The sequence below is a fragment of the Acomys russatus genome, chromosome 2 (assembly GCF_903995435.1).
Source record: "Acomys russatus chromosome 2, mAcoRus1.1, whole genome shotgun sequence".
Classification (NCBI taxonomy): domain Eukaryota; kingdom Metazoa; phylum Chordata; class Mammalia; order Rodentia; family Muridae; genus Acomys; species Acomys russatus.
This window is the reverse complement of record NC_067138.1, coordinates 59,994,673-60,014,958: the sequence shown is the minus strand read 5'-3', so window position 1 is coordinate 60,014,958 and position 20,286 is coordinate 59,994,673. Positions and strand designations below refer to the sequence as shown.

Sequence of the window (20,286 nt, the reverse complement as noted above, 5' to 3'; positions counted from 1 at the left end):
AGAACAATTGTAAGAGTCAGATGACCAAGGGGACCTGCACTTAGACAGTGTATTCCAGATGTGACAGGGAAGCTGTGCTCATGGGATCTAAACAATATGGTGGCTTAAACAAGACCTGCAAAGTGACACTAGCTGATACGCCAACATGGATGAGGGAGCTCCCAGAAGGCTCACCCTTAGATGAAGAGCTACAGGCAATCAATGGCTACTCTGAGTGAGAGAGAATAAATCCTCTCTCAGAATGAGTGCCCTATTATGTTATCCAACGGTCAGTCTGAAACACACATACATATGAGCAACAGTAAACAGAGTCAGTAGGTTACATATGTGATATATATGTACATATACATATTTATACATCATGTGTATATGTAACAATAATAATTAAGATGAGATCATAAATTTGAGAGGAAATAGGATAGGGACATTGGAGAAGCTACAAAGGACAGAGGGAAAAATATAAATGACACAAATACAAAAACTCATGTATAAAATTCTCAGAAAAGAATTGAAAAACAGAATGGCTTTCCAGAAGGTACACATTTTTCTCTCTGAATTAGGTCTGTTTGAGATCTGGAAAAACATTCCCTATTGATTGCTCAATGGATTTCATTCACCGTAAAATCTTAAGGGATACCACATGTCTGTATATGTCTTCATACGTGTGTAAGTCTATCCTAACAAAAAAAAATTGTTAATTTGGGTTGATAAAAAAAAAAAAAAAAAGGATGGTATATTCTCATTAGTCCCCTGATGCAAGTAACAAATCAAAGAACCAAAGAAGCTAAAAATAAAGACTTGGAGCACAGGGTACATGTCAGTAAAGTACTGCCTTGTAATCATTAGGACCTGAGTGTAGTGAAAATTTTGTTTTCTTTAAAAACCCAGTTATGTTATGTGAATGTTTTTGTTTTAATCTCAGGTTATATGGGGCTGCTTCAGATTGTCCACAGAACTTAACTGTGATTGTCTCGTGTTCTAGAAGGGGTGTGATTTTTGCTAGATGCACGTAGTTTACTTTTGGAGACTCCGGAGAGGGTATAAATGGGAGAGCCCTGAGAGGGCATGTGGCAACTGCTGCTCCCTTGCTGCTGCCGCTGTAGCTGCTGGTTCGTCTGCTGCATTTGCTATTGCTGTTTTGCTGGATTGCTGTTTGGAGATATTCTGACAATGAAGATTGGACTTGCTTCTAGGAACCTGATGTCCCTGATCAGCAGAAAGTAGTCTGAAGAAGTCTATGCTCTCCTTTCCCTTTGACCTTTCTCTCCTACCTAGAGTTGGGGGCTTAGAAGGGTTTGGGGTGGAATAAGGGTTGGAAGGGTGGTAGTTATAAGAACCCAATAAAGTAGCTCAGAAAGTACATCAACCCCTGAGTCCAAGGCCTGGCACCCACATAAAGACACAGGCATGGTGACATGTGCTTGTGGTAGCAGCAATGGGAAGGCAGAAATAGGGAGAGTCCCTATGGCTTATGGCCTTCTAGCCTAGCTTAGTTGGTGGGTTCCAGGTCAATGAGAAATTTTGTCTCAAAACAGGTATGACTGGTATTCTGAGGATGACATATGAGGTTGCCCTCTGGTCACCACATATACATAGGAATTGCGTACATATGATCACACAGAATTTTTAAAAATGAGAGGAATTGAACCTATCTCCTTCATTTCAACGTTTAGTGTCGGGCCTCTGTACCTCTGCTGTGTGTGTGTGACAGGCATGGTCAGCTATCTACAGAATGGCTGTAGTTAGGTATTGCTTCTCTTGGGCCTGGAATAGGGCACTAAGATCTGGCAAGGACATTTACGGAACATTTTTTTCTCTTATCTCAATTGGTTTTGCCTTCTCTTCTCTCTCAATATGCACGAGTGTGTGTGTGCATATGAGTGTGTGCGTGTGTGGCCTCACAGAGTCCAGTGCCTCAAAAGTACCAGAAAATTACCTTAACTTTGTTAAATTGATCTGGGTTGAAAGTGTAAATAGCAACAACATGGAAAACCAAGACAATAACTTGGTGCCGGTGCTTTTCATCAGGTCAAGGAAGGGTGATGAGGCCTACAGAGGACAACTGACTTAACTTCAGAATGAGAGGTGTGAACTGTTGACCTACAAGTAGCTCTGAGCTTCTTCTGAGATAATCTATAACAAGAAAAGCCTCAGCTCAGTGGCTGGTTTGCACGTTGACTAATGTTTCCCATGTCTGAGCCTGGGCTGGTTCCTGGGATACCCTGCAAAATAAGGTACAGGTTCCATTCGTAATGATCTATCCAAGTCTCCTAGGGACAACAATTGTATCACAAATAGTTACACAGCAGAGTCAAGTGCAATTTGACATGCATTTATAAGAGGCAGAAATAACCCAGAGGGCATGTATGGTCAGGAAAGGCCTCAGAGGACAGACAGAATTCTATCTCATCATAAGTCATCACCAGAAAATGATTAAATTTGAAGCTGGGTGTTTTTCTAGTCTTGGAAAAGGCATTGTTTGGTTTTTGCTTACTGAGGTAAATGTGATCCCTACACTTGTACTTTAAAAATACAAATATAGCAGGTGTAAATCTTGACTACATACTAGTATTTTTTAAAATCTCATTTTTTTTATATGTAAGTTTATTTATTTCTGTGGCTGAACTCAAATCACACTTGGCCACAAGAACTTGTTCTCAATGTAGACTGGATGCCTTCAGGTGCTGGCTAGTGCTGCAGCCCCCCTCCTGCCCCCCTCCCCACAGCCTCCCCTACTGTGTTACTTATGCATTTCCTTCAAGTTCCAGATACTCTGCTGCTTCTGTGCCACGATAGCAGCACTGGGAGCCCCAGGACCATAGGTCCAGTCTCCTCTGTGGAAGCGTGGGGTTATTATCTTTCAATTCTTGCCCTATCACAGCAGATCAGCACCTCTTATCCTCAAGCAAAAATCTCACTCAGTTTGCTTCTCTTGTCTACCTTAGGGGAGTATGCTCCTCTTCCTCCTGGCCCTCAGAGATGTTCCCTTTGCTCGCTGTATCCCCAGGCCCCTGGTATAAACACATTAAGACAGTGATTCTCAACCTTCCTAATGCCGCAACCCACTGAGACAGTTTCTCATTTGTGGTGACTCCCCACCACAAAATTATTTCATTTTGCTACTGTTGCAGAACTTTTAATGTAAATATCTGCTATGCAGGGTGTCTGATATGTGACCCCTGTGAAAGGGTCTTTCCACCATAGACTGAGAACCAATAAGCTAAGCATTATGCTGTGAATGCTTGTGCCTCTCTGTCCATAACCTAAAATCCTAGCCTCCAATGACCTTGAGGGGCAAGTAGGTCCTGAGGTGAAGTGTGAGGCCCCATGAAAGGAGTTACTGCTTTTATAAGAGTCCCTAGACTATTATACACAGGGTAGTTTGATCTTGTTTGACCTCAGTTTCCAGACATATAAGACAAGTAAAAGTTATGGGTTGATTCTACAAATCCCTCAAGCTCAAGGACTGGTAACTGGTTTACTATAGCACAAAGGGATCTGTATGTTTACAAGGCACAGTAACAACTACCAAATCATTTGGCACAGGCATGTTACATTGCTTGGCTAGACAGGTATGTGTGGAGGGTAGAGAAGTAGACCTTCTAATGAACGCTGTGTACACGCTAGGAGTGACACATAGGCTATATCCACAACCCAGGACCTCTATGTATGGCTGTTGCTCCTGATTCCTTGTCTTTTCTGCACGTTTCCACACTGCATTTAGCTGCACGGGCAATTTCGGTAAGCGAAGAGAAGTTCTGAGAATCAGAAGTCTACGGGTAAATCCTTGTACAATGGTAGCCTAGAAAACGTTTAAGTTAGCTGTGTGGGACCAGACTGAGATAGCCCTGCTCACCAAAGTGAGGTATGGCCTTCTTTAAACCTGACTTCTGTGCCTTCTATTTAAGCATGACGCAGTGTGAGCTGTGACAATATTTCAGTCTACAAATGGCCCATAAGAAACATTAACGATATCTTGGGCTCTACGGGAATTGACTTTGTTTTTTTTTTCCCCCACTTAGGAATAGCATAAAGTTCATTCCTTAAAGGATTCAAGATGACAGATTCCTGGCACATGCTCAGGCCAGACAAGCTAACCCTAGTTTCTCACCCCCTATGTTCTCCATTGTGTCACTAAACCCCAAGACTGGCCTCTATGTGCTCTCCAAGGGGCCCACTGTGTACTCTTTCCCAGGGGAGACCAGGCCCAGGATGCTGTCTGCAGAGGGAAGAACCAATACATTCTGCCAAAAGCTGAAAGAAACCTGAGTGACAGTAAGTCTGTACTCACCACGAAGGAAAACAAACTCAAAGTCACCAAAACGGAAGATTTTAATCACACTTTTCACTGAACTGCTGTGGATGCTTAGACTGGAGTTGTAGATTCTGTCTTTGTTGATCGGGCCCTGGAGTCCTCTCTCGTTCTCTCCCTTCCAGGTCATTTTTAAAGCATTATTAGTATATAACCATCAACAAAAGCAGAGGCCTTCACTGTCTGACTTGTAAGGAAAAATCCCTTTTGCAGAATGTCTCCATCGGATTCTGCTTCTTACACTGTCAACTGCACAGTGGGGTTGTCTTATTTATTTCTCACAACAGTCAGAGGCTGCAGGGCTTGCCACGTCAGCTTTGCAAGAACAGGGTGATTTTAGATGCAGACACAAAGCCACAGCATCATCAGTAGAAACAGGAGAGGCTGATCTTGTGAAATGCTTTGTTGAAAATCTGAGCATTGTAGTCTCCACACTGACTACTTGTTCTGTTAGTGGTCAACCCCACTAACATGCATAAATATTTCATATGAATATATTCATTGATAATTTTCTTTATACTGACACAACTAAATTGTTGTGTTTTACACCAAATTCATCACTTCTCAGGAGGCTCTCACGTTATCTTAGGATACAGCACGCTTTTCTGAATCCCTATCTTAAATCCATGCCCTCATACTCTCAGGCAAAAGTCTTTAGATGCCTTTTCTTGCTACTAGTCAAACTGGACAGTGTGAATATGTGACGCACTAGGGATTTATTGAGAATTTATCATCTAGGCAGGAGTTCTCAATCTTCCTAGGGCTGTAACCCTTTAATACAGTTCCTTATGTTGTGGTGACTCCCAGCCATAAAATTACCTTATTGCTACTTTATAACTAATTTTCTACTGTTATGAATTGTCATATAAGTATCTGATATGCATGATATCCCATATGTGATCCCTGTGGGGATCATGATTCATAGGTTGAGAAACACTGATCTAGGCCCTTGTTACCTGCAGGTGTGAAAGCAAAAGATTCTATTCTCATGTGAGGTGGGGTCTTAGGTAACACAAATTCTAGGAGTTCTGCCTTTTAGATTATACATTATTATTGTCTACCAGCCAATATACGCTCACATCGATTCAGGGGAAACCTGCCACCACCAGGTCATCCCCTCTACACGGCCCCCTCCCCAATCTGGTGACTTTTGCGTTAGGGCTTGCTGTACTGAGAATAGCTTAAATGCCAGAGAGGCAGATGCACCTTTGCCTCCAGTACCATGGTGTAAGCCCTTGTAATATGTGAAATGTGATCTGTAGCCACTATGTCAGAGCTCCAAGGTTAGAAATAGGCTAAAGGGAAGGAGCCTCAGGATACTGAGTGGAGGAGGAAGCCAACAGAATTTCCTGACGTCCCCCTCCCCCAATATCTCTGAGCCTCAGTCCCAGAAGTCTGGTCCCCTGAGGAACTCAACTGAGAGTGCTCCCACAGGCTGTCTGCCAAACAGATAGATTATATACAATTGCCCGTTTTCTATGAGATACCTTATTTATATATTATGGATCATAGCAAAGAAATGGCTTTGACTCCTCAGTCATTCACAGCCCTTCTAAAATTTATGCCAGTTTGAATGGCAAGTGTGCAGAGATTGATTTGGGTGGGGTATTTTGTTGCTGTTGCATGTGAGTATAAGCCATATAGTATGCCAAAGATGAGGGAAATCCACATAGTATCCATGCGTGAAGAATACACAGAAATATTTTAGCTTCTTCAGGTAACTGAGGAATGGGGAACTGTTCCCATTGTTTGTTTTGTTTGGGTTTTAGCAAAAGCTGTGTCCTTGTATATTGATGCACTCGTTCTCCAACAGGAATTTTCCTAGGGCACAGCAGCTGGGGGCAAAACAGACATACTGTGCATGGGACTGTCATGCACATTGCTGAGTGCCCTGATTTCTCAGGTGTTGCATCAATTCCCAAGGTGCTGCAGGGCTGCCCAGGCTAATTTCTCTGGGGACTTGATGTCACATACTGTACCCTGCTGAAGAAACTCTTTCATGTCGCGGCAGATGCTGTTGTTGTGTTGCTGAAGCTGGCTTGCTGTATGTTCTCCATGCCACCAGCGCAGTTAGGGCATCTCTCATTATACAAAGGTTTTATTTTGTCCTATCTCTTCTCCTTTCAAGCCATTTTTTCTAAGGGAAAAGGGTTCACACTTTGTGTTATCCAAATACCACTGAGCACATTCCTTGATAATCGATGTTCAGTGGATTTGTATTTATGGTAAACACATACGCTCTGTTCACTTTAGGTAACATTAAAAACTCAAGCTTTCGAGCAAATGAGACATCAGTTTGAATTCATATTCTGCTTCTTACAGTTGGTTTGACACTGGCATGTCACTGCACTTCTCCAAGCTCCCCTTTCATCATAACAATGGGATATGATGAAGAAAAAAACCCTACATGTAACTAGCGTGGGAGGTGGATGATGCTCAAAACAGATTAGTCCTGGTGGGGGCAGTGTCACTGAGATCCAGAGGAGCTCTGGCTTTTTCAGCGGAGCATTGGGGAGGAGTCTCCAAGAAAAGTGGGTGGACTGTGGATCTTGGTTCACCACACTTGTCTACTGGGCTGGACCTGGTCACTTCTTAATGAAGTCCCACAACTTCCAAGCAGAGAACACAAACTGGTTTATGGAATCTCCTGGTGACTGGGGAGAGGGTACTGCTAGTGATGAAAATTACCAAGTACAGGGCACATGCGAACTGATATTGAAGCACCCATCTCTGCATCTTCTGGCATCTTATCCTCAGTTTCCTTTGAGAAACTACTTCTCTTCATTTTGGGATATATAATTAAGAGGCATTCTCTAATCCACAGCCCCATGGTTGAACCCTGATTAAGCCTTACCCTTCCATATGCAATGGCTAGTTTAGAGATGGTCATATGTTGCAGTGACAGCCAAGGAAATATTTTTTGGAGTATCAGAGCAACAAAGTTGACTTTTTCTTCTGGAGCTATCACACAAAGGTGTTTCTTTTTTATAGCGATGAAATATGATGCTGTAAGACCAAAGCTACTGCCACAATGAAGGGAGGGAGAGTCTGGATCTATTGTGTAAGTGGAAAATCTGAGAAGTAAGAGAGGGAACTAATTACTCAGGAGTAGTGGTGAAGGAGGGAAAGACCCTTCACCAAATCCTCGGAACTTCTTGCTTAAGCTTTATCTAAGCCCTGCATATATCTGGACTTCTTAGTTACGTGAACCAACCAGTCTATCTTCCTGATACTACCACTAATTAAATATGCAACATTTGATATAACCTAAATTTTCTCAGTGATCGAAGGGGTTTAATAATACATCCATCTTCTAATTGAGGTGATGAATACTGAGATAATTCATTTATAGGATTCAAACAATAATACCAGGTAGAAATCAGTTTTTGCTACTTAGTGACCATCTGGCAATGCCAGGAGATATTTTTGGTGCTCATATGTGGAGCAGAGCTATGATTGTCATATAGTAGAAGCCAAGGAAGCTGCTATACATCCTGCCATGCATGGCACAGCCCCTTCCAACTGCTCGAAGAACTACCCAGTTCAAAATGTCAACAAATCCAGATCATAAGGCATGCCCACTGATGTCAGTAGCATATTTACATTAGATCAAGGCTGTATTATTTCTGCAAAACACTATGCAAAAGCAGAGAAGGGAAAAGGATATAAGAGGCGAGCCTACAAAGCAGGCAAGATGGAGGGATTTTCTACTCTTCTTCAAGGGCTATGAGAGTTCCACATTTCATCTTCTGACTTAAAGTAAATGAACATAAGGGCCCTGCCAAGGAAACCTGAAGGTTTTGGAGCTCTATTAAGCAGATGCTTGAGTACGTATTAGGATTGACAGCAGTGCAGTAGCTAGCAGTACAATGCTGCTCAGATGAGGGTGCAGCATGGTAGTACCACTAGCCTGAAATGCCCCCTGCACATGTGTATGTGTGTGTGTGTGTGTGTGTGCTTGTGTGTGCATGCATACAGAAATAATATATTTTTCTCCCTGCATTTTTAACTTGTGAACGGAAGCAACAGTTGAAAAGGTTGAGATCTCTCGTCACAAGGAGCACAACAGCTTACTTCCATCACCCAGCTACTGACCTCTGAAGGTTGTACGTGGTTCTAAGCTCCTTAAACATGTTAAACCTACTGCTCTGTGATGAGGATGCTTGCCTGTCCCAGCATGGTGAGGAGCCTGAACACTGTCTAATGGAGAGTCTTGAGGGCAGCAGAGAGGAAAGGTAGGGATGCCCCACCAATCACCATCTAGCTTTTTGGGACAGCAATAACTATCAAAAAAAAAAAAGTTGCAGAATGCTTTCGCAGTGAATTTGGTATTATGTACCCACTTCTCATTCCTGGGCTCAGTTGCTTAGGGAGCCCCACAGCCACCCTTCTCCCTGGTACCCAGCAGCTCATTCACCTGCAGTGAGAGTTAAGGACTGGGTCAAGGAAGAGCTTTAACCACAAAACTTTCCATTCCTGTGCTGGGAGAGAAACAGCATGGAGGAGGACGTTCATAGAGTGGCTTACTAACTTCTGCTTCCGGCTGACTTGAGCTCCCCAGGAGCTGTTGTGTGAGTGTGTATGCACATCTGGCGGCGCCCTGAGTTGTTGCTGCTCATTACCCTTCGCTGTGTTCACTCCAGTTGTCTCTGTGACTCTGCTGAGCAACTGATTTTAAGGCATCTCTGCATTCCTGTTATCTTTTCTATTAGTTAAGCCTTTCAAGCAGTTTCTGTTACCTCTGCTTTAGTGGTTTTGATTTCCTACTTATTGGGATTGCTGCCGTCTTCATCACGCCATTTTAAAAGGCAGCCGTGAAAAGTTTCAACTGCACAAAGAACGTCTGGACTAAAAACAAACTCAATTTCTCATGATTCACTAATAAAATAGTAATGGCATCAACAGTGGCTGCATTTGATGTCTGAAAGCACCGTGAGGCGCCGTGAGGAATGTGCCTTCGGTTCACTCTCACAACACGTGTTAGACAACGAGCACAGCATGACTTACTCACAAAAGGACATTTGTCAGAACATGGTTCATGAATGGAGCTGTGTGAGGAGAATTTTTGAGAACTTCTGAGAAAACGCCAAAGAAAGACAGAAGTCTTGTAATCTCTTTCTCCAGAACGTGGATTGTTCTTAGAATGTGCTTTCGTGTCCCTCCCAGGTGTAATGAGTAAGAATGGTTCTACTTCAGATAACCCATCATTTTGTGCTTTTCATTTAGATGATGTTTCCAAGCACAAGTTGTTTTTGTGACTGCATACAACCTAAACTCATGTGGCCTTGCCCTTGGCACTGTATACAGCCTGACCTCATGTGACCTTGCCCTTGGGACTGTATATAGCCTGACCTCAAGTGAACTTTGCTCAAATGACCCTGCTTAAACCCCAGAATATAAGTTGTCTGATGCCCTGAATAAAGTTGACTGTTGCATGGGACTTCCGTCTGCATAATTTTATAGGCTCCATCGTCCCAGGTTCATACAGCCGAAGAAAGCAGCAGCTGATTTAGATAGAGTCTTAGAGATGTGATGACTTGTCCAGATAATGACAGATGTCCAGAGCTGAAACTCAGGTTGTGTTTAAGCCCTAGCCTTTGGGTCCTTTCAGTATGTATCACTATGTCCCTAGTAATATATTCCTGCCACCATGGGATTTTGCCAAAGCACACAGGGCTATGTGACCATGAATTGAGCCCTCTGAACATGTGAGTCAAAAGAAATCCTTCTTCCTTCAAGCTGTTGATGCAGATGTTTTAATCAAAGAAACTGATAAAAGTAACCAGTGTACGCAATCTCCCTGCATCTGACTTATTTTACCTAAACTGGCATCCAAACAACTCAATAACAAAATATCAAATAATCCAATTAGAAAACAACCTATATATATTATGGTTTCTGATTTTGTGTGTTTATGGTTTTGGAGGGGTTGTTCTGTTTTGTTTCGGGATTTTTTTGGTTTTGTTTTGTTTTTCTTGAATACGTATGATATATATGTGTTTCTCATGTTTTTTCTTAGATTTTTTAGTTTATTTTGTTTTGTTTTGTTTGTTTTATTTTCTAAAGAGAGAAAAAAAAAAGGCGTGGAGTTGCAAGTGTAGAGACATAGGGAGGATCTGGGATTAGATGAGGGAAGGGAAATGAGTTAGAATATACTGTGTAAAAAACTTTATTCTCAATAAAAATTTTGCTACACTCTTAAAAACATTACAGTTGTATATATGGAAAAGAAAATAAGCTAGAGATATGAATACATAAATCTCAAAACATTATTAAAATGGTTACCATTGAAAAGGCAAAAAAAAAAAATCCAAAAACCAAAAAACTGTAAATATTAGTGAGGATATAGACTAAGGGGGATTCTGATGCACCACCAGCTTATAAACTCAAATCTTATCATAACACAGCCATATTTACTCATTTCATGAACTTAATTTATATTATATGGATAAGAATAATCAAATATATAATTCCTGGGGCCAATTAAAAATGAATATACAAAGCTGCTTGTTAAACAATTATTAAGAATTTTAACAGACTCCCCCCAGACTCCTTCTCAAGATTACTACAGTTCTCAATCCTCATCAGAGAAACTCCTATTTGTGGTATATGGTGATGAACACAGAGACCAACAACTGAAGCAAAGAAGGTGCAGAGAATAAGAGATTGTGGGCTGGTCAAACACAGTGGCCATCTATATCACATCCTTTCTTCTCAAGGCTCAGGGATCATTGAAAAAGAATGGTGGAAAGATGGTAAGAGCTGAAGATGGGGAAGACTTCAAGAAAACTGTTTTTGGTACATAGCAGTGTATTTGAATATATGAATTCACAGTGGCTGTGATATCACACACAAGGCCTTTGAAAGCACCTCAGCCTGAAGGGAGGAGGAGGGCACGAGGTCCCATACCTAGGTGAGGAGTTATTCCAGTCCACAACTGCCGGGAGACAGAGAGCCTGACTTTAGAAGAACATGCCTCTGGTAAGACACGCACATTCAGTAGAGGCCACACATCCAAGAGTATACGGCAGCATACATTTGGCTCAATTAGGATTTTTTTTATAAGGTCACAAAGTTGGGTGGGTAGGGAAGTGGGGTGGATGTGGAAGTAGTTGAGGGAAATGGGATGGATACAATCAAAATGCATTGTATAAAAATTTTCCAAAAATCAATAAAAAAGAATTTTAACATAGTCTAGTTCAGCATTCAACCAAGTTCATGTCATATGATCATGAAGTTCACACTGTTCACACAACAACATTTATTGCTTTGAACCTTACTTTAAAAGCTTATCTATCTATCTATCTATCTATCTATCACATTATACTATATATATTTAAGTTTACCTTATATACTATATAGTATATACACAAATATATATATATATATATATATATATATATATATATATATATATATAAGCTTACAATATATATAATTTATATAAACGGAAGTTACACCAATTAAGGTGACAATGCTCCCCCATAATCTATCTAACAAATGCCCAGTGCTAGACATGGAAAGCTCCTTTTGAGTTGTTGCTTGGGGCGTCCAAGAGACACACTCCCCAAACAATACAGGCAATGGCTGTTGCCTTGATGCCTTCCAGGAAAAAAAGTAAGACCCTATTGCTATAGCAGCACCCATCTCAGACACTGGAACGAGTGTTCTCCATCTGATCTCGAAGCCTCCTCACTGAGGAGTAACTAGCTCTCATAGTTTTGGAAGGGGCCATGAAGTCTGCCAGAAGCAGTGGCATTTATTTCCTGGGGGTGACCAATAACCATCTAATAAACCTTAAAGCCTAATGAAGCAAAAATGTTGACTTAGACTATATCTCATCGATTATTTTCAATTAAAATGCTTTATAACTACATCAAAATTTGAGCCTCAGATCAGTGTTAACGTATTTTGATTTCAGTATGCAGTACACATATGTGTGCACACGCATAAATTCACAGGGAGTAGACCTCTGAGACACGGCAAAGCCCAGATGTGTTGGCTGGGTCAGGTCACATTGGCAGTATAATGATGGCAGTATAATAAATTACAAGGAGGAATTCAAGAGCGCCCCAGGATGAAAGTTTCCTCTACCACAGGTCAAAAAGTAATTTTGCTCAGCCTCTCTGCAGAATAGGATGATTGACTTGTGAATGGACTTGAACAAAAATATTTCTAGTCTAATCCTTAGGCTTCATTGACAGCGACCCCTAAGCCTCTTTCACTAGGATCTGTTTTGTCACCCCATCCATCTCTTTACTCAATTTTTTTCTCTTCTGGAATCCTCACAGGGCAGTCAAGAGGGAACAAACTACACATTTTTTTTCTGAGATCAGAACTGTAGATAAACATATCTCTACAGCCCGGACCACACTCCCCCTGGATCATGGGGAGTCAGAAGATTGCAGTCTGGGACAATACAGACGGAATAAATTATTTAATCCAACTTATCACATACCTTTCGCTTTCTGCAGTTACCTCCTGGACAAAACTGAGACAATAGCACATTTGCATTTGAAGTGCTTACAATTAATATTCTCCCTCCCTGTGTCTCTCTCCAGTGTATTTTTGTTCAACTGAGTGCTGGCTTTATAATTTGATTGGCAGGGTGAAGCAACAGAAGAATTGTGAGAACAAATTGCAGCCTAATGATATTAGGTAGGAATTGATACAGAGCCTCCTCAGTGCAAGATGCTAAGTGCATCCCTGAGACTCAGAAGATCTGGGTTAGATAATGAATGCAAAACCTTACAACACCCATGCACAGCCCTGCCTTTCCATCTGCAAATCTGGTACGGAAGTGACCAGGAGATGATGATGTCTGCTTATGAATCTTATGTGTCTGCATATCAACCTTAGAACTTCCGGTGTGTATACGGGCATAACTCAAACACCCTTGTATTGGATTTGTTAAATACCTGTTAAAGACACTGGTAAAGATGACACCTCTTTCAGAATATTCGACACAGTTTGATGTGTTCAAGTAATCTCTTGATTCACTCACAATAATAAAAGGCTTAAAAGTTGGAGAGGTGTAAAGAATAATCTTAAATTCTATACCAATGTATCTAAAATTAAACTTATTTTGAATCTATATACAAAATTCTATACCGGTGACTGTTCAGGCAGCAAACTGTCTCTGTCATCTTCTCATCTGGGAAGCTGCTAACCTGCACTACTGGCATACTCAGGTAACCAAGTTTATTCCTTCTCAAGTCTCTAATGGAGTTGAAGACCAGATAGTTTAGTTTTGCAATTAAGCTTAGTTCTTTAGGGGTTAAGATGCTTTTAGGTCTAGGTAGATATTTTAAGTTGATAATGATGAGATATGATACATATTGATTTACATTCAGAATTTTAGACTCACCAAGATAGGAAAGATGTTTTCTTTAAGGCTGCCAAATACAAATAGCCAAAACACTAAGAATGTAACATTTTATATAAATCCTGATTGTGTCATGGTTTTTCTTGCTATAGGTAGTTTATTGTATATATGTGTAATAATATAAGTGGATATGTAAAAATATTTAATAAAAAAGAAATAACAAAAAAGTTTGAGAGGTGCATGTAAAGGCTAAGCACTATAAAAATTCTGGCACTCTGTAGAAAAGTAGAATGTTAGCATTCAAAGAGTGGTTGAGTAGGGTAATAAAATGTATGGTGCCTGGGGCTGGGGAGACAGATCAGCTGGTAAAGTACTCGCTGCAGAACTGTTTTGTGTGTACTCAGATGAGCACTGAGAGTGGTCTTGTTTTGTGTTTCCATCCATCACAGTCAAAGAAAGGCCTTTTGGATGATGGTATCCATGAAATTAAGAGGATGCCAAGGCCCTGATCCAGGTCTAGGTCCAGGGCTGGCTGCCCTTCCCTTTGCATGTTAATTTTTCTTCTTCCTGATTGGGTAAGTGATTTCCTGTAAAATATCTAGTCTTGCCTTTTCTAAACAATGCTTTCAATATTAGCCTTTGAATTCTGAAACTAAGCAGAGGCCTGTGAAACCATTATTATAATTCTGGAAGGAATATACAATTGGATTTTATTTAAACTTTTTAAAAAATTGGAAAGATATCCACTTTCACAGGGGTAAAAATGTAGATTGCATTCTTCATTCATAATCTAGATTTTAAATACATACATACATACATACATACATACATACATATATATATATATTCTGTTTTCTTGCTTTTGTTTGAAACAGGTTCTCACACTGTACTCCAGGCTACTAATTGTGTAGCCTAGGCTGTTCCATAGCTCAAATCTTCCAGTCTCAACCCATTGAGTGCTTAGATTACAAACATGGGCCACCATGCCTGCCTGGATAACACTATGAACAAAATTGACCTAGAGAAATGGACACATTGCATTGTGTTAATACAAGACATCTGGAGAAAATTTTTGATTGCAGACTATAAATTCTTTTATACTTAAAGTCCATTACAAATAATGAGAGAAAGATGGCAAACACTCCCTAAGAGGACCCAGGAGAGTGTGTTAGGGAAGGAGACATAAAGAGTTACCTTTCCAGGTGTCTCACAATGACTGGTTATGGCCTGGGCATATAGCCTATTGATAGAGGGTTTGCCTAACATGCAGGAAGCCCTGCTTCAATCCCTAGTACCACAAACATAAAAACAAATCAGGAAATAAGTAAATGCATAATGGCTGATTTCAAAGAGTCCAGCGACCAAGGTGACAGTAATAAGTCAGGTCCAGGGGTCAGGGGCTGCCTGAGCCCTGTGGCTGCCGGACTCCTGGCATTAAGGATTTGGAAGAGGCCATGTCACTTCTGACATTATCAGGGCATGCCCATGCTTCTCCTGTATGATCCCTATAGCGCTCTGAGGCAGCAGCCGAGATTATGCTAATTCCTCTGAGATGTGTGCAAATTATACATCGCTCCCTTAGAACCAAAATATTTTTGTTCATGATGGAATACCACTGTATATTTGACTGACTTAAATATTAACCATTGTGTGTGGTATCAGGAAATTTAATTGATGATCCCAATTTGAAGCAATTACTATGATAAATGTATTAAATTTTTGGTTTTAGAATTCTAAGAATAATTCTACATCTTAAGGAGACTTACAGGTGGGCAAGGGTGGAGCAGGCCTATAATCCCAGCACCTGAGAGGCAGAGGCAGGATAGCCACCCCAACGCTGAGGCCAGGCTTGTCTACATAGAGAGCTCCAGGGCAATGAGGGCTATCTATCAAAACTCTGTGGCAAACAAACAACCTGACTGATTGGCCAGCTAACCAAAGTGCTTATAAAAGTAACCCCTGTACATCTCGGGTGTATTGCTCAGTATTTACATGCAGGGCACCATTACTCCATGTCTAAGTTTCTGATTAACAGTCACTTCACGATCGAATTGTCTGCAGGAATCACCATCACTCTTTTTTTTTATTGAAAAATGAAATCATTCATATTACATCTCATTTGCTATCCCATCCCATGCATCCTCCCATTCCTCCCTCCCTCCCGCTTTCACCCCATTCCCCTTCCCTATGACTGTGACTGAGGGGGACCTCCTCCCCATGAATATGATGCTAGGGTATCAAGTCTCTTCTTGGTAGTCTGCTATCCACCATCACTCTTAAAGAAGGAGAAAACGATTAGGCGAGAAAGGCGATATCCCGGGTGATAGTAGAGATGTTTTTTTCTTCTTCTTTTTTAAAAAGATATTTTCAATGGAGAATTTATTCATGCCTGTAATAATTCTTTGGAATGACTAGCTCAACAACAACAACAAAATACATCCAGAGAGGTTCAGTCCTCTACATTCACTTAATATGGATCAAATACTCTGACTAAGAAAACTGCATTGTCAGCTGCTCAAAGTATAGCACACTTTATGTCCTGTGCATCTCCATGGTATGGACCAAACAAGTGCTCTGGGTAAAGGCCTTGGTCCTATCTTTTTGATGTACAAGAGTGGAAAGGAGAGTTTTAGAGAGAAGATCTAGACTGGACAATAGCTCAGTTTGTAAAATACCTGCTATGCGAGCGTGAGGGATCAAGTTCAATTCCCAGAATCCACATGAAAACATTAGGAGTGTTTATAATGCCATCACAAGGGAGATAGAAATGGGTAGATCCCTGGGACTGGCCGGCCAGCCAGCCCTAACTCTTTGGTAAGTTTCAGACCTGAGAAAAGAACCTGTCTCAAAAAATGAGGTAGATGGAACCTGAGGAATGACACACAGCATTAACCCTTTGGCTTCTGCATGACATACACAGTCCTTCACCTCCCAATAGACACATGCACCCATACACATGAGCACTTACATTCTCTCTCTCTCTCTCTCTCTCTCTCTCTCTCTCTCTCTCTCTCTCTCTCTCTCTCACACACACACACACACACACACACATCACACACACATGCATACACACACACACACACACACACACACACACACACACACACATACACACTTGGCCTTGGAACCTACCAGCTCTCACATCACTTAAGCTAGGTCTGTTTACTTGTCTGAGGCAAAACATAGTCTAGACTACTTGGGAAACAGTTATATATAAGGGAAGAAATTGAGGCAAAAAGAAACAAATGGCATACCTTCGTTGTATGCTTTTCCTCTGGTCTGGCCAAGGATGGAGCCTTTAAAGGCTGGTTCTGTCTTTGTTAAGGTGAAGAACACGAATTACAACCAATTAGAACTTGTGTGAGTGTTTGCAAAACCTACCCAAAAGTTCCAGTAGAATTTCCAATCTCCTTTTTCTGAGTAGTATGGAAAAAATACTTAGTAGAATTACCTTTACAGATGCATTAATTTATTCTACCCTGAGGATATTATATCTGGTGATTTAGCAAAACTAATCTGAACTAATAACGTACATTTACTAAGGCTAAGAAAATGTTCCAGTAGACAGCTACTTAGCCTCATGGGACAAATGAAGGGGAGGTAGGTATAAAGATTAAAGAATAGCAGTAATGTCTAAAAGAGGTTATTATTTTTACAGAAAGATCACTCAAAACTAGCTAAATTGCAAAACAGTGTTCATGGATTAAAGCAAATGCTGCAAGGCAGTGAAAACCTGCCATTGTCAACACCAGGAAATTCACAGTCAGTGACAAATGCTCAGCTCAAGAGATTGTCTCCATGTGTCACCTATGGATATTCATCACCAGGTAAGGACACTTCTCAGAGCCTTGGGTTCCATTCGATCGTCAGGCTAACAGTGACTGTCATTCACATGCCATTTACATGTATCTGTCAAGGAAAGCTATGGCAGGCTGCCTTCTTCAGAAACCCTGGATCTGTTCAATGGACAAGAGTTGAAACCTCTGCAGCCAATTTGGCCTAATTAAATGAGTAGAACTGGAAGACCATAAAGCCATAGTAGTGGGACTTGGTTAGTCAAAAGAGAATATATATGCGCATCTCTGAAAGCCAAGACTGTATGTCAGCCTCTGGAGAGTATTCTGTATACATGTGATATCTGTGTTACTAGAGTCTTCCAATTAGTCAAAGAGTTTCAGAATCTACATTTTCATGAAAATTGTTGCCTGACTCCTAAACAACACACTATATCACCTAAACAAATACATCTGTGAATAGGAGAGGGCTTCCAGCCTTTCATTTGGGACTTTTCCTTGGATCCCAAGAAGTCCTCTGGATGGTTATCCTGGTTTTCTCACTTGAACAATATTCTTTCCATCTTCAAACTGTCTTCCAAGCTTAGATTTCTTCCCTCTACACTTTAAGGCCCAAGTGTGTGATGAGGAATCCCCCAAGAGTCAACTTTCACTGTTCCATACATTGAGGTACAAGCCAGTCAGTAGGAATTGGGTATTCATGTGAATGGAAGTGACTTCTTGACACATAGCAAGAAAATTTTGAGGAGAACATGGCTGGGTTCCAAATCCCTGAACAACCTACCTTTTCTCCTTAGACCTCAAGGACATCTCAGGCACCTAGAACAGTTTTCTAAAAATGCCTGTGGTCCCCAAGAGACTCTTTTACTCATTGTTTTAAATATGAAGACTGCATACTCAAAGCATGCTTATGCTTTGACAAAATCTGAACTGAGCCAAAGAATAAAGGGTTGGAACACAGCTTTGCTTAATTCACTAAATTTAGACAGACATAAACAATGGATAGGGGTCACCCTCATAGCAATTATACAGGTCAATTTGCCTAGAGGCTTCTAGTTCCTTCTCTAAACCACTCTTCCCATTTCCTATGAGGGGTGATAATTGTGGACGAGAAAGCTAATTAGATTATTAGATTCTTCTTTAAGGTGTTATCTGTTCATTCACAGGATCAACGTGTATTGAGGGTTTTTTAAAAAAAATAGTTTTTAGATTTGGAGCATATGGTATACTGAAAAGAATACATACAGAAACAAAGCAAGCAGATATACGTTCTGATAATTACAGATGGGAGACAGTGCAATTTGGAATGTAATCAGAATAATGAATCAAGAGAGGAAAATGTCTTAGTATTTTACAGATTCTCAGGCCCCAAGCTAGAGCAGGAGAGAGGCAGTAATGGCTCACCGTGGAGGGACCATGATAAGGACATTCACCCAGGTCCTAGCTTGACTGTGGAGGAGTTGGCCAGTTTCACTTCGCCTTACTGAGTTCCTCTGGCTCTTACATTCTTTCTGTCCCTTCTTCAGCAACACTCCCCTTCGGCAACAGCCTTTGCTGACAGAAGGTTCAAATTTAATTTGGTCCTTTGCTCAACCCACTTTTCTTGGATTTCCATGGATCAAAGAAACCCGATACAGCACGTTTATGACAAAGAAACCCAGAAGAAAAAGAACTGAACAGAGAGCCCAAGGCTCCAGCAGGAAGTTCAGACTAGATAGTAGAGCATGTGGCATCTCAGATACTACTTCAAGACCTCAGGCGTTGGAGCTCACTTCTTCAGGTACACTTCTTCGAAGGTCATTTGATGCAACAGACGGTATTTTAAAAATTGAATTTCTAGGAAGCTAATCAGGCTGGGGGCATGGGCCCTAAGGTCATACACAAACTCGTGTGTGTGTGTGTGTGTGTGTGTGTGTGTGTGTGTGTGTGTGTGTGTGTGTGTGTGTGTGTATCCAAACCGGGTACTATGTAACCACCAAAATATTCCCTCATATCTTGAGGGGTTGGAAATAGACCTCATTAGCAAAGTGATTGCCTAGTATTAAGTCTTCTATCTTTAACACCAGGAAGGAAGGAAGGAAGGAAGGAAGGAAGGAAGGAAGGAGGCAAGAAGAAAGGAAGGAAGGAAGAGAAAGAAAGAAATATTCAGAAACCATTATGAGTCAGAAGGTTTTAGGCCTTTTTAAGCCAGCTTTGAGGAATAGACTCACTCCTGTAAATCTTATTTACTAGGACTTTAACATGCAACTGTCAGAATCCCCAGAGAACTGTGTTAGGTCTTAGGTACAACTCCCTTTCATAACTGTCTTCCCTTTGGAACTATTGGTTGAAATCCCCAATGAGAAGACCGTGCGCATCTCTCATTTAGGTAGGTGTTTTTTGTCCGAGTCTATCTTTTATAAAAGCCTGCACAGAGAGAACACTCATCTATCACTGATCAAATGTGATATCATACCCATGTTTGGCATAAAGCCCAGCATCAGAAAGTTTTCAGTAAATACGTATTTAATATATATTGATTTAGAAGAGTCTCTGGTTAAACATTTTTAAGGTCACAGGTCTGTTCATGACATGACATTTATCATGTCCAAAGGGGACTGTCGATGTGAACTTAGTAAATGTTAAATAAAGAAGATGAAACAAAATACATTAATGCATGCATGTTCCCAAGGAACAATGGCTTTCAGGTAAATGTCTCATATTACTTGCCTTTTCTTCTCATTTTACAGATATCAAAATGTTACTTATTTGTAACATATTCTTTAAAGTGCTTAATATTTGTATCAGGATCTCTTCTTGGTAATTATTTCAAAAGCATTTATCATATGAGTTTCTCTAAACTATTTTTCCTCAAA

The 20,286-nt window shown here is 40.8% G+C and overlaps 1 protein-coding gene across 1 annotated transcript in view; it reads right to left on the bottom strand.

The window, feature by feature from the left end:
- The window catches only part of Plppr1 (phospholipid phosphatase related 1), a 269,647-nt gene that overhangs the window by 79,065 nt on the left and 170,296 nt on the right, over nucleotides 1-20,286 (bottom strand). The gene's annotated exons all lie outside the window — the stretch shown is intronic.